Source organism: Cherax quadricarinatus, chromosome 98 (genome assembly GCF_038502225.1).
Source record: "Cherax quadricarinatus isolate ZL_2023a chromosome 98, ASM3850222v1, whole genome shotgun sequence".
NCBI classification, from domain to species: domain Eukaryota; kingdom Metazoa; phylum Arthropoda; class Malacostraca; order Decapoda; family Parastacidae; genus Cherax; species Cherax quadricarinatus.
Genome location: NC_091389.1, coordinates 6,019,599 through 6,031,925, shown reverse-complemented (window position 1 = coordinate 6,031,925; position 12,327 = coordinate 6,019,599). Strand labels below are relative to the sequence as shown.

At 38.1% G+C, this 12,327-nt stretch overlaps 1 pseudogene; it reads left to right on the top strand.

Moving 5' to 3' along the window:
* Window positions 1-10,618: 10,618 nt before the first annotated feature.
* LOC138855539 (zinc finger protein 271-like) lies at window positions 10,619-11,641 on the top strand (annotated as a pseudogene).
* The last annotated feature ends 686 nt before the right edge of the window (window positions 11,642-12,327 follow it).

The window sequence follows — 12,327 nt, the reverse complement described above, 5'->3', positions numbered from 1 at the left end:
ATCAGAAGAGTCAAGGAAAGGCACTGCAATTTTATCTTTTGTCATTTTCCTGATTACTGCACACACTGGAAACAGCTCGGGCAAGGTAACCCTAGCTTTTTCCTCCCAACTTTGTGAGTCTGCATCTCTCCAAACTAGAGGTTCCTTACTTTCGAGAAGGCCCATCACATTATTACGTAGCAGAAGGTCAACACCTTCAGAAGGTATATCCTCCGTAATACCTTTTGGTAGGTAACCAGACCAGACTGGTATGCAGACTCTACCTGTGAACTGGAGTCCTAACAGTGAATCTGATAATCCCTTTGAGAAAAATGTCCAACCCGGTGTATGTGTCATCTGACACTGGCAGTACGCCCCTGCGAAGCAAGGTGTATGTGCTATAACCGTCCCTCAAAGACATCATACCTTCTACCCTACCTTCATATTGGTGTAAGGCCACAGTGGACTTGAAAAGACCTTCATCCGAGGATCCAAAACTCCTGGGTTACTTGATGTACCATGAGGTGGCACTTCAATACTAGCTACCATGTGTGTAACTGGGATATTTATCTGAGGAGCCTCTGCAGCAGCCTGATCCCTATGCATCTTCTTGCAATATGGCTGCAAATGGCCCTGTTTATGACAATAACTACACTAATTAGGTTTAAAGGTCCCCCTGCCCATTTGTCCTGGGCTAGGTCCCTTGACTCTGGGGAACTGGGCTCATCCTACCTGTTCCTTGTAGTCCTGGACCTATGACTGCTAACTTAAAACCTTCTTGGGCAGGTACTTTAAAATTAGGTTTATTAAAACTGGTGATTATTAGCCTGGGAAATATGTGACTTAAACTTCTGAAATTTCTTATTCCTACTGGTAGGTGGAGAACACTTACCATTATTAGTAGGTTCTGGGTGGTAACTACTACTAAGTTTTTGGTTAGCTAAAAATCTATCACCCAGCTCTAAAGCATGATTAAAATCACCTAGATCCTTCTCCTCAAGATTTGCCTTAAGGTCAGGAGGAACAAAATTGGGAGGACCAAAATTAGGGTAAGCATACCCTCATAATTGTCTACCACCTCTTTTGAGCATCACCACCTGTTTAGAAGTGACATCTTCTCCTGACCGTATTCCACCAAAGACTGCCCTTCTTGAAACTTTAATCCTCTAAACCTCTGCTGGTACCTTTCTGACAACATCTGATAAGCCAGTAACACTACCTCCTTCAGTTTCTTGTTATCAGAAAAGTCCAATCCCACTAGAGAGCTAACTGCTTGTAACCCCTTAGAGGCCAGAATGTTGTGTAGCTTTAAAAATAGGTTGGATAAATACATGAGTGGATGTGGGTGGGTGTGAGTTGGACCTGATAGCTTGTGCTACCAGGTCGGTTGCCGTGTTCCTCCCTTAACCCTTTCAGGGTCCGTCCCGTAGATCTACGGCTTTACGGTGAGTGTCCAAACCGTAGATCTACGCCATGAGCTCAGCTCACTCTGATAAACTGTGAGTGGTACATTTGGGCCTAGATATGAGAGAATACATCTATGTGGTATGTGTGCACCACATAAAACAGATCCTGCAGCACGCTGTGTATAATGAGAGAAAAAAACTGAAATCATGATTTTTCGATTAAAACAGCAACTTGGCAGTGTTTTTTCGTATGTTTTTTATAGTTGTATTTGCGATTTCTTGGTCTCATTTGATAGAATGGAAGACATATTACAGAAATAGAGATGATTTTGATTGGTTTTAGCACTGGAAATGGCTTGAAACTGAGCTCAAAGTAGCGGAAATGTTAAATTTTTGCCGATATTCAAGAGTAAACAAACGACCTCACACGTCTAATACACGTCAGCTGGTGGGTCTAATATACATTCACAAATATGGTGATGATATTTATACAATTATTACAGTATTGCATAACAGTAAATCTTCTATTTTTTGGTGTGAATAAAAATTCATTATGTGAATAAAAAATCAAAATGGAATTTATTTGTAAAGCCTCAAAACATAACTAATGAACAGAGGAAATGTTAGTTTAGTGCCAGGAATGCCTACATTGTTTATTCTGCACGCTATTTTGAAATTGGAATATTTTGAACTTTGTGTTAAATTGGCCAAATTAACAATTTCCGATCACTTTATTTTGTAGTTTAAACAGTTGACTTGGCGATTTCTTGTGCTCAATCGATAGAATAGAAGTAATACTAGTGAAATAGCTAAGAATTTGGTTGATTGGAATAATGTAATTGGCCTAAAATCGGAGTCAAAGTCAGCAAAATCGCCGATTCGTAAATATCGCTGACACATCAAAATTCGCGACAGCATAATTTCGTCAATTTTCCACGAAATTTCGTACTTTTTGTTTTATTACCTTCACAAAAAGATTCTCTACGATTTCATAAGAAAAAATAACAAATTTTTTTTTTGAAAATTCTTGGACACTGGTGCATGACTCCAGATTTGGGCCTTGGACCCTGAAAGGGTTAAGTCAATGTGACCTGACCTGACTAGGTTGGGTGCATTGGCTTAAGCCGGTAGGAGACTTGGACCTGCCTCGCATGGGCCAGTAGGCCTGTTGTAGTGTTCCTTCGTTCTTGTGTTCTTATGTTCTTAACTAATTGGGTTCATGTTAACCCTTTCAGGGTCCAAGGCCAAAATCTGAAGTCAACGCACCAGTGTCCAAGAAATTTTGAAAAAAAAAAAAATTATTTTTTCTTACAGAATTAAAGAGCATATTTTTGTGAAGGTAATAAAACAAAAAAAATTAGAATCTGATCAGTACTTACCGAGATACAGTGCCAAGAAGTTTGTAGAAAATGATGTGGTGGCGGCAACATCGACGAATTCCACATACGCGTATTATATTATTTTGTTGTTTTAGTTGTTTTTTCTTTTCTTTTCCAATTTTTTTCTATTCCTACTAACATTTGGGGCCTGAGAGACCAATACTGTATATAATGTATATATATAAACTCACTGTATTGAACACAATAACCGCACTAAAGTTATTATCATATTATTGTTTACCACTGTTGTTTATTACAATAAACATGCACAAATATTGTATAATACTAATGTTCTATCATATATTTACATATTTACAATCACTGGACATGGTTTTAGAACTGCTGGAGCTTGTGGAACTCCTTGAAACAAGGCACCATGCACAGAGGCACCTTACATTCCTCACACATAAACCGAGTGTCTTTGCGTCTTTGTTGCCGTCGTTTTGTTTGTGCACAGACAATGCATCTCTTCTGAGCAAATTTCTTTTGAGTTGAAGGAAGCTGCATTATGAAATGATCACCTTCTCTTCTCAAACGCTTGGGTATATTGTGATGAATTCGAGGACCATGTTGTATTGCAGGTGTTGTTACCTGGTACTTCATTATGAGTTGTCTGACAACAGACAAACAAAATTCACCATACGGTGGTCTGTTACCAGTCTTTATTTGGTACATATTATATGCATTCAGCATTGAAATGTCCATGAGATGGAAGAAAAGTTTCATGTACCACTTGTAACTCTTACGAACACAGTCAACAAAACCAATCTGCATGTCACACTTGTCAACCAAGCGCATGTTTTGTGTATAATCAATCACTGTCACTGGTTTTCGAATATGTTCATTAGTCACTCGATCAACTTTGCCACTGTCTTGCATTTCATTACGGTGAATGGTTGTCAACAATGTGACATCTCGTTTGTCATGCCACCGTAATGCCATGATGTCATTGGCAGTAAACACCTGCACGTCATCACCACGAACACCTGCGTTGAGCCTGGGCATATGTTTACGATTAGAACTCACTGTGCCACACACATCTGTCTTGTTCACTCGCATGAAATCACTGAGTAATGGGCTTGTGTATCAGTTATCGGTATATAATGTATGGCCCTTACCAAGATAAGGTGCCATCATGTTTCTCACTACGTCACCTGATATACCCAATAACATCTTGGTATCTTTCAATGTTTTACTACCCGTGTATACAACAATATCCAACACCAGGCCACTGTCACAATCACAGAGTACAAACAATTTTATACCAAAGCGGTTCCTCTTGCTCGGTATATACTGCTTGAATGACAGTCTACCTTTGAACAAAATCAAAGACTCGTCAATTACAAGATTCTTGAATGGATAAAAGTATATCCTGAACTTTTGTTTGAGATACATGAAAACATTTCTAATCTTGTATAACCTGTCACTTCTGTCAGGCCTGGTTTTGTCAGAGAAGTGCAACATACGTAACAGTAAGATAAACCTGTTCACTGGTATTATTTCACTGAAGGATGGGGTACAAATTAGCCGATCTGTGGACCAGTATGCTTTTATATTATGCTTATAGACGTGAGGCATAAGCATTATTGTTGCAAAAAGCAAATACATTTCTGCAACAGTCGTCTCTTTCCACCTGTGTAGTCTTGACTGTGGTGATAAGATCGTATTTGCCATGGTGTACTGAAAATACTTATTACTTTCCCTGACAGTAATTTCCATCAATGGCTGGTCAAAGAATAATTCAAAGAATTCCAGTTCATTGGCCGTGGTTCCAAGGGGACAGGTAGGTAGAATTCTACTTTGCGAGTCATCAAAGTGGTGAGGGCTGGGAACAAAATTGGGATTTTGCTGCCAATCCCAGATACGGTTTGCTGGTGGATACTGGACATCATAGGCTGGTTGTACGGGTGGTTGTGGCGGGCTGGTGGGTGACGCTCCGCTTTGTCCTTGAACTGACGAGTCAGCAGCGTGGGTTCCCGCGTGGCACAGCGAGTCACGCATGGCGGTGCCACTACCACCACCAGCCCCACTAACACCATCCACTGATGTCTGTGGCCCATCCATGCCAAGTGTAGCCACATCATCCTCACTATCACTACCTAAAACGGGTGTAGGGCCACGGGATGTACTCCGGGATGTACTCCGGGATGTACTCCGTCCCCTGGGCACAGCATAGGGTACACTACCCGAGCGCATGCGGCGGCGAACATACCGACGCTTCACTGGTGAATATGTTTCCTCACTATCACTACTCGAATGATCGTCGAGCGCAATAAAATCACAATCCACGTCAGAATCATCGTCATTACTGAAGTCAGAGGCCAGGCCACGGGAAAATATTAGTTTTCTCTTACGTTTAGGAACACCCGACCGTGAGTCACGAGTGCCCACACCAGAGGTAGAAGGTCGAGGATCGTCGGGGTTTTCTGCACTATTATCGATATCCTGGTCATTATTTTCGGTCACTAACTTATCAAAGCCGTAGAATTCGTCTTCATTTCCACTTCCATCAGTGTCAGAACTATCAGACAGGAAGAGGAGAGTCCCAATTTTCCGGGGAGTGAGAGCTGACTTGCGACGAGACATGGTGAACAAGGGTGACTGAGCCGGCGTTCCCACAATGCTATGCAGGCGCCTAGATTTTTTGTTTATGGCGCACACCCACGGCGCAGACCCATTCTCTCATATGTAGGCCTATGAGCGCTTTCGCGCTAAATTTGACGGCGCTAGAATTTTGGCGTAGATCTACGGTTTGGACACTCACCGACCAGCCGTAGATCTACGGGACGGACCCTGAAAGGGTTAATGTTACTCATTCCTTGTCTGACCAACCTTGGGATCTGGCCCTGGTTTTGAACAACAGAAAAAACTGGTTCGGGTCTTTCTCTAGGAACATGGGCACAAATTTTATGGCTTTGCCCAAATGAAATGCATCTGCTCTCTTGTTTGTGGCTTGCTTCAACAATTCCAACTTTTTCTGCTTCTGGATCTTTGTACGTTCAATCCTTAACTGCTCTTCTTATCCCACAACTTGGGCTAATATCAACCTTATAAGTTCTGCTTCCTTATCCATGTTCTTAACAGTGGGATTTAATTCAGGGTTTTCTACACGATCCATAACATCACCAGAATTTTCACCCATGTCAGACATTTTGGAAATTATTAGCACAAAACACTTGCTATCTACTGCAGAACTTTCTGATATAAAATAAATCACACACCAAAGCACATATACTAAATTATTATCATATTCACAAGGACTTATTATCACATAACTCCCCAAAAAAGTCAACAGGATTGCACACAAAACCCTGGCAGAAAAATGGGGCTATTGCACCTGCAAAGGTAAATTATTCCCCCCAAAATTACTGTTATTAGTAACACCCTAAGAATCAGCAATATTGCACACAGAAACAGGCAGAAAACTGGGTTTATTGCACTTGCTAATGTAAAGTAATATTTTAGTGTAAGTATTTTATAGTGAATCCTTCCTCTTACCAAACCAATATGATTGACTTTCCAGGTTTCAAGCCTGAATTTTCACTTAAAATTTGGTAAATATGATTGGGCAGCTGGGCATTCACAAATGTTTGAAGCTCGTGAAGGTGGAGGGCTAGCTGTACTGTAATGGTAGTGAGTTTGTGTCATCCATCTTTGATATTGTTTTAATGTCACCTTTTGCACCATTTATAACATTTGTGGTATTTTTTAAAAATGTTTATATAGTTGTGTACTGTATATAGTAATAAATAGAATAGAGGAAATCAGCTCTAATATACATTATTCAGGTATGTACACTGGACAGAGAGCCCATCGTAAGTCCGAGTCGTCAGTGAACGAGTACGTCACTAAGTGAGGAGAGGCTGTATACAATATTTTTCCATGTTTTTGTTGTAAGCAAGTTTTGTAAACAATAAAATGATGAAAATATTAGTGCAGTTATTGTCTTGATTATAATGAGTGTACATATACATATACATACATTATAAAAGAAAAGAAAAAAGAAAAGGCACGACTAAATTCGAGGGTCCACTGTATACGTACATTATAAAAGAAAAGAAAAAAGAAAAGGCACGACTAAATTCGAGGGTCCACTGTATACGTACATTATAAAAGAAAAGAAAAAAGAAAAGGCACGACTAAATTCGAGGGTCCACTGTATACGTACATTATAAAAGAAAAGAAAAAAGAAAAGGCACGACTAAATTCGAGGGTCCACTGTATACGTACATTATAAAAGAAAAGAAAAAAGTAACAGAAAAGTAAAATAAAAAATGCAACTTTACAGAAGTCGCTGATGATGCCACCTCCCAGTCACTGAGGATCAACTTCATGCCTCTATAACTTGGTAAGTACTGATTAGAATTTTTTTTTTGTTTTACTACCTCTAAAAAATTATTATCTTTAACCCGTAAACGGTCCAAGCAGATCTACGTTCACATGTGTAGTGCTACAAAAGTAGATCTATGTTTTTTTTTTACATATTTTCAAATATAACAAAAAAAAAAAAAAAGGAGATCAAAGTTTTTTTACACATTTTCAAATGTAAAAAAACAAAAAGAAGATCTACTTTTTTTACATACTTTCAAATGTTGAAAAAACGTATGTATACATTTGGACCATTTACGGGTTAATTCTGTAAGATTTTTTTTATTTTTTTTTTTCAAAAATTCTTGGACCCTGGCTGTCATTCTGAGATTTGGCCTCTGGACCCTCAAAGGGTTAAACACTTAAACCTTTTCTTGCCAGTTTCAGCAAAACTCTTATGCCTAATGGGTGCCATGGTTGTTTGGCAGATACAAGGTATGGAAATGAAAAGATCAGAACACAATTCACAAACACCAGTAGCTCCTAGGAGAGAATTGTACGAGATGTGTATGCACGGAGGACTAGGACGGGGGTGGCAGGGGAGGAAAGTAGGCCTTCCTTGCAGAGACAGTGGCCTAGCCCAGAGTCATGTGGCCTGAGAACTGGGGAAATATCCCTACAGCCCACTTGGAGATTACCTAGATGCTCCAAATTTTTTCCCAGCCTACAAACGGAATCGTCTTAAGTTAATTTTATGAAGTGTTGTGTAAAAATATGCCACAAATTTTCAGTAGTGTAATAACCAAAACATGGGAAATAAACCCACTTAATATAATGGTCTACTGTACAACATCTTGGTCCAAGCTCATTCCTTAGGCTTCTGAGGCAATCTATCACTTTTATTTAAAAACAACTTGTCTGAGAGATGTTTCTGTGTTCAGGTTAACATTATGCTTTCCTCTGACTATATCCAGGCTAAAGGTGTGCTTAGACCCACTCTTTTTCTACTAGATATTAATAATCTGGCCTGTGTTCTCCTGTCTAATATTTGGTCATCACTTTCTTCATGATTTTGCTATTCCTTTTGAAGGAGCTGACTCTTACCTAGTAGCAGCCTCTCTCCAGAATGCTATCAGATGTGTTTGCCATTGGGCCACTACTCATGGGTTTATTTCTGGCGCTAAACAGCACCATATTACTTTTACTAGATGTTCTGTTGTGTCTAATTTCTGCTATGTACAAGTATGGTTGTGCTGCATTTCTAGCAAAAACAGAAATTTTTTTTCTGCTGGGTCCATGATCATGTTGATGTTTAGGGCAATGAGCGGGCAGACTGCTGCACAATCAGTGGTATGTCCTTCCGTTCCATAGGTATTCTATTCTCAGACTATTTTTCTGTAATTTCTAGCCACCTTTGCAATCATTGACAACAATGTTGGTCTGAGTTGATTCATAACAAATTATATTTTATCAACCCGTGTCTAGGATTCTTGTCTTATCATCAATGTTGTGGTTGGGAGATTGCTTTCCAGTCTTCTCTTCGTGTACACACATCTCACTCATGGGTGTTTCATGGAGAATCACCCAGTATCTCCAACTGTAGTTTGTCTTATTCTATTGGACTGTCCTGTCTATCAGCTTGCATGAAGAATTCACCTCAGATGTCATCACCGCTCTAACACCCTTTCATTATCTTCCCTCCTCCCTTTGGCACAGATTTATTTCACAAACATTGAAGGTACTTCTTTTGGCATGCCTCACTGCCCTTACTAACTCTCTCAGTGTTATACTCTCCATCCTCACTAGTCTCAGAGCAAGTATTGTAAACTGTTTGCACATCCTGCCCTGAAGTGCTGTATGACCCTTGTGTGTTTAGTGCTTAGTGTAAGTATAATAATAATCATATCACAGCCTCTCCACACTTAACAACGGAACTCCGTTCCTAATATCATGTCGGTAAACAAACTCAAACAATTATGTAAGTGTATTTATGTAATTACTTTTGTAAGTGTATTTTTGGGGATGTGAAACAGATTAATCTAATCTACATTATTCCTTATTGGAACAGATTCGTTTGGTATCGGCACTCGAACAGCCTTCTGGAATGAATTAAGTTCGTATCCCGAAGTACCACTGTATTCTTGAAGTAAAAGTTTAAGAAAATATTATAACAGTCAATTGTTTCTTTTTTGTAGGTCATCCTGGTAGCAGAGATTGGTACTTGTAGTACCAATACTGCTGGTCATCCTGATACCAGAGGTTGGTACTTGTAGTACCAGTACTGCTGGTCATCCTGGTAGCAGAGGTTGGTACTTGTAGTACCAATACTGCTGGTCATCCTGATACCAGAGGTTGGTACTTGTAGTACCAATACTGCTGGTCATCCTGGTACCCGAGGTTGGTACTTGTAGTACCAATACTGCTGGTAATCCTGGTACCAGAGGTTGGTACTTGTAGTACCAATACTGCTGGTAATCCTGGTACCAGAGGTTGGTACTTGTAGTACCAGTACTGCTGGTCATCCTGGTACCAGAGGTTGGTACTTGTAGTACCAGTACCGCTGGTCATCCTGGTACCAGAGGAATTACAGTTGTTATGTCAGTTTTTAGTATCATAAGACTCTTGTTGTCAAATACTAAAATATATATTGACAGCATTGTGTTACTATAGCGTTTTAAATATAATATTTAGAATGTAAACATCAGTGTTAAACATCAACTTAACATCGTACTGTGTTAACACTTATCATTGTGTTACACAACATAAAACACATCCTACCACACGCAGCGCACGATGAGAAAAACAAACCTCTGACCTTGTGTTTGCTTTAAAACAATAACCTTGAGGTGTTTTATAGGATGTTTTTATGACTTTATAGCGGTTTCTTAGTATCGGTTGATAAAGTGGACGTCATGTTACTGAAATGGATAATTTTATCAATTTCAGTGCCAGAACTGTCTTGTAGTACGTATTTAAATTTTGACAGTTTTTTTGAGGAAGGGTAAGGCTCCCTCACCTTTTTTTGATGGGTTTTTACTATGCTTCAATTTTTGGAATGCCTTAAATAATGAAAATTATCCTGGTTATTTTTGTTATCTGGGAAATAGAGTAAAACTTTGTGTGTGATGATGGAGTCACAGGATACAGTGTTTTAATTGCTTTAATGCATGGCGTTTTTTTTTTATTATTTTCAGAATGGACTTTGTTGAATTTTATGTAAAATTAATCTTACTACTATCTCTAATGCATTTTTGCAAGAGGATAAAAACTGAAAATTTGTTCAGAATAAGCAGTGGAACTGGTTTAATATAGGACTCAAAGTGAGGAAAATTGTTAATGTATAAATTGTTGATGTATAAATTGTTGATGTATAAATTGTACTCAGATTGTCAACTTTGTGCCTTTGTAATTTAATAAGTTTACATCATATTTCTTGTATTTTTTTTTTTTTTTGTTATTACATTAAGAAAAAGATTCTCTAACATCTTAAAAGAATTTTTTTTTTTTTATGAAAAAATCGTGACACTGTCATCACTTTTAATTTTGGACTCTTGATGGTGAAAGTTATTGTTCACTATGTCTAAAATACTTGAAAAAGAAAGTGTCCCAGCAACACACATTACAGTTGATGCAGAGGAAAAACTACATCAATATTCACATTCCTCACAAAAATCTCAGTGTGAATCATTGATAACAGTTAATAAAGACAAAAAAACTCTTCAATGTTTAATGTGTTTGAAAGAGTTTTCTAAAAAACAATATTTGATGAGACATATGGGAATTCATACCAGAGAGAAACAATATAAATGTTCAGAGTGTCTGCAAGAGTTTGCAGTCAAATCTTATTTAGTAAAACACATAAGAATTCATAATGGAGGAAAACCATATCAATGTTCGGAATGTCTTAAAGAGTTTTCCATTAAATCTCATTTAGTAGAACACCTGAGAATTCATACTGGAGAGAAACCATATCAATGTTCAGAATGTCTCAAAGACTTTAAGACAAAATCTGCTTTAGTAAGACACATGAAAATTCATTCTGGAGAGAAACCATATCAATGTTCGGAATGTCTTAAAGAGTTTTCCATGAAATCTCATTTAGTAGAACACATGAGAATTCATACTGGAGAGAAACCATATCAATGTTCAGAATGTCTCAAAGGGTTTTCAAAAAATTTTAGTTTAGTGAAACATATGAGAATTCATTCTGGAGAGAAACCATATCAGTGTTCAGAATGTCTAAAAGGGTTTACCAATAAATCTAGTTTAAAGCTACACATAAGAATTCATACTGGAGAGAAACCATATCAATGTTCAGAGTGTTTAAAAGAGTTTACCATTAAATCTTGTTTTGAGGAGAACACAAGAATTCATACTGGAGAGAAACCATTTCAATGTTCAGAATGTCTAAAGGATTTTTCCTTGAAATCTTATTTAGTAAAACATATGAAAATTCATGCTTAAGAGAAACCATATCAATGTTCAGAATGTCTAAGAGAGTTTTCCATAAAATCTAATTTAGTACAACACACTAGAATTCATACTGGAAAGAAACCATATTAATGTCTAACAGAGTATCCAGATCTACTTAATTTAACCCTTTGAGGGTCGACAGGCCCTCTCCGAAACTCGTTCTCAGGGTCGGCCAAATTTAAAAAAAAAAAAAAATTATTTTCTCTTATGAAAAGATAGAGAATCTTTTCCCGATCATAACGACACCAAAAGTTTGAAATTTGATAGAAAACTTACGGAATTATGCTCTCGCAAAGTTAGCGGTCTCTGCGATGTTTACGGATCGGCGATTTTGCCCACTTTGAGCCCCATTTTCGGCCAATTTCACTGTACTAGTCGACAAAAAACATGAATATTTCGCTAGAACTCCATTTTTTCTATCGAATGGGTGCAAGAAACCACCCATTTATAAATTCAACTATCCAGTACAGTGGTCAGAATTTAGCAATTTTGCCAATTTCACACAAATTTCAAAAGATGCCAATTTCGGAATAGGGTCCAGAATAAACAAGAAAGACATTCCTGGCACTAAAATGACATTTCCTCTAGTCATTAGTCACGTCTCAAGGCCCCTCTTATATTCTTTTGCTTTCCACTTTGAATTTTTATTCTCACAAAAAATATAAGATTTACTGTTATGCAGACTACTGCATTAGTGTAAAAAATGGTATAAATATTATTGGTGCACTTGTGAAAGAATATTAGACTCACCAGTTGACGTGTATTGCACGCTTGGCACGATT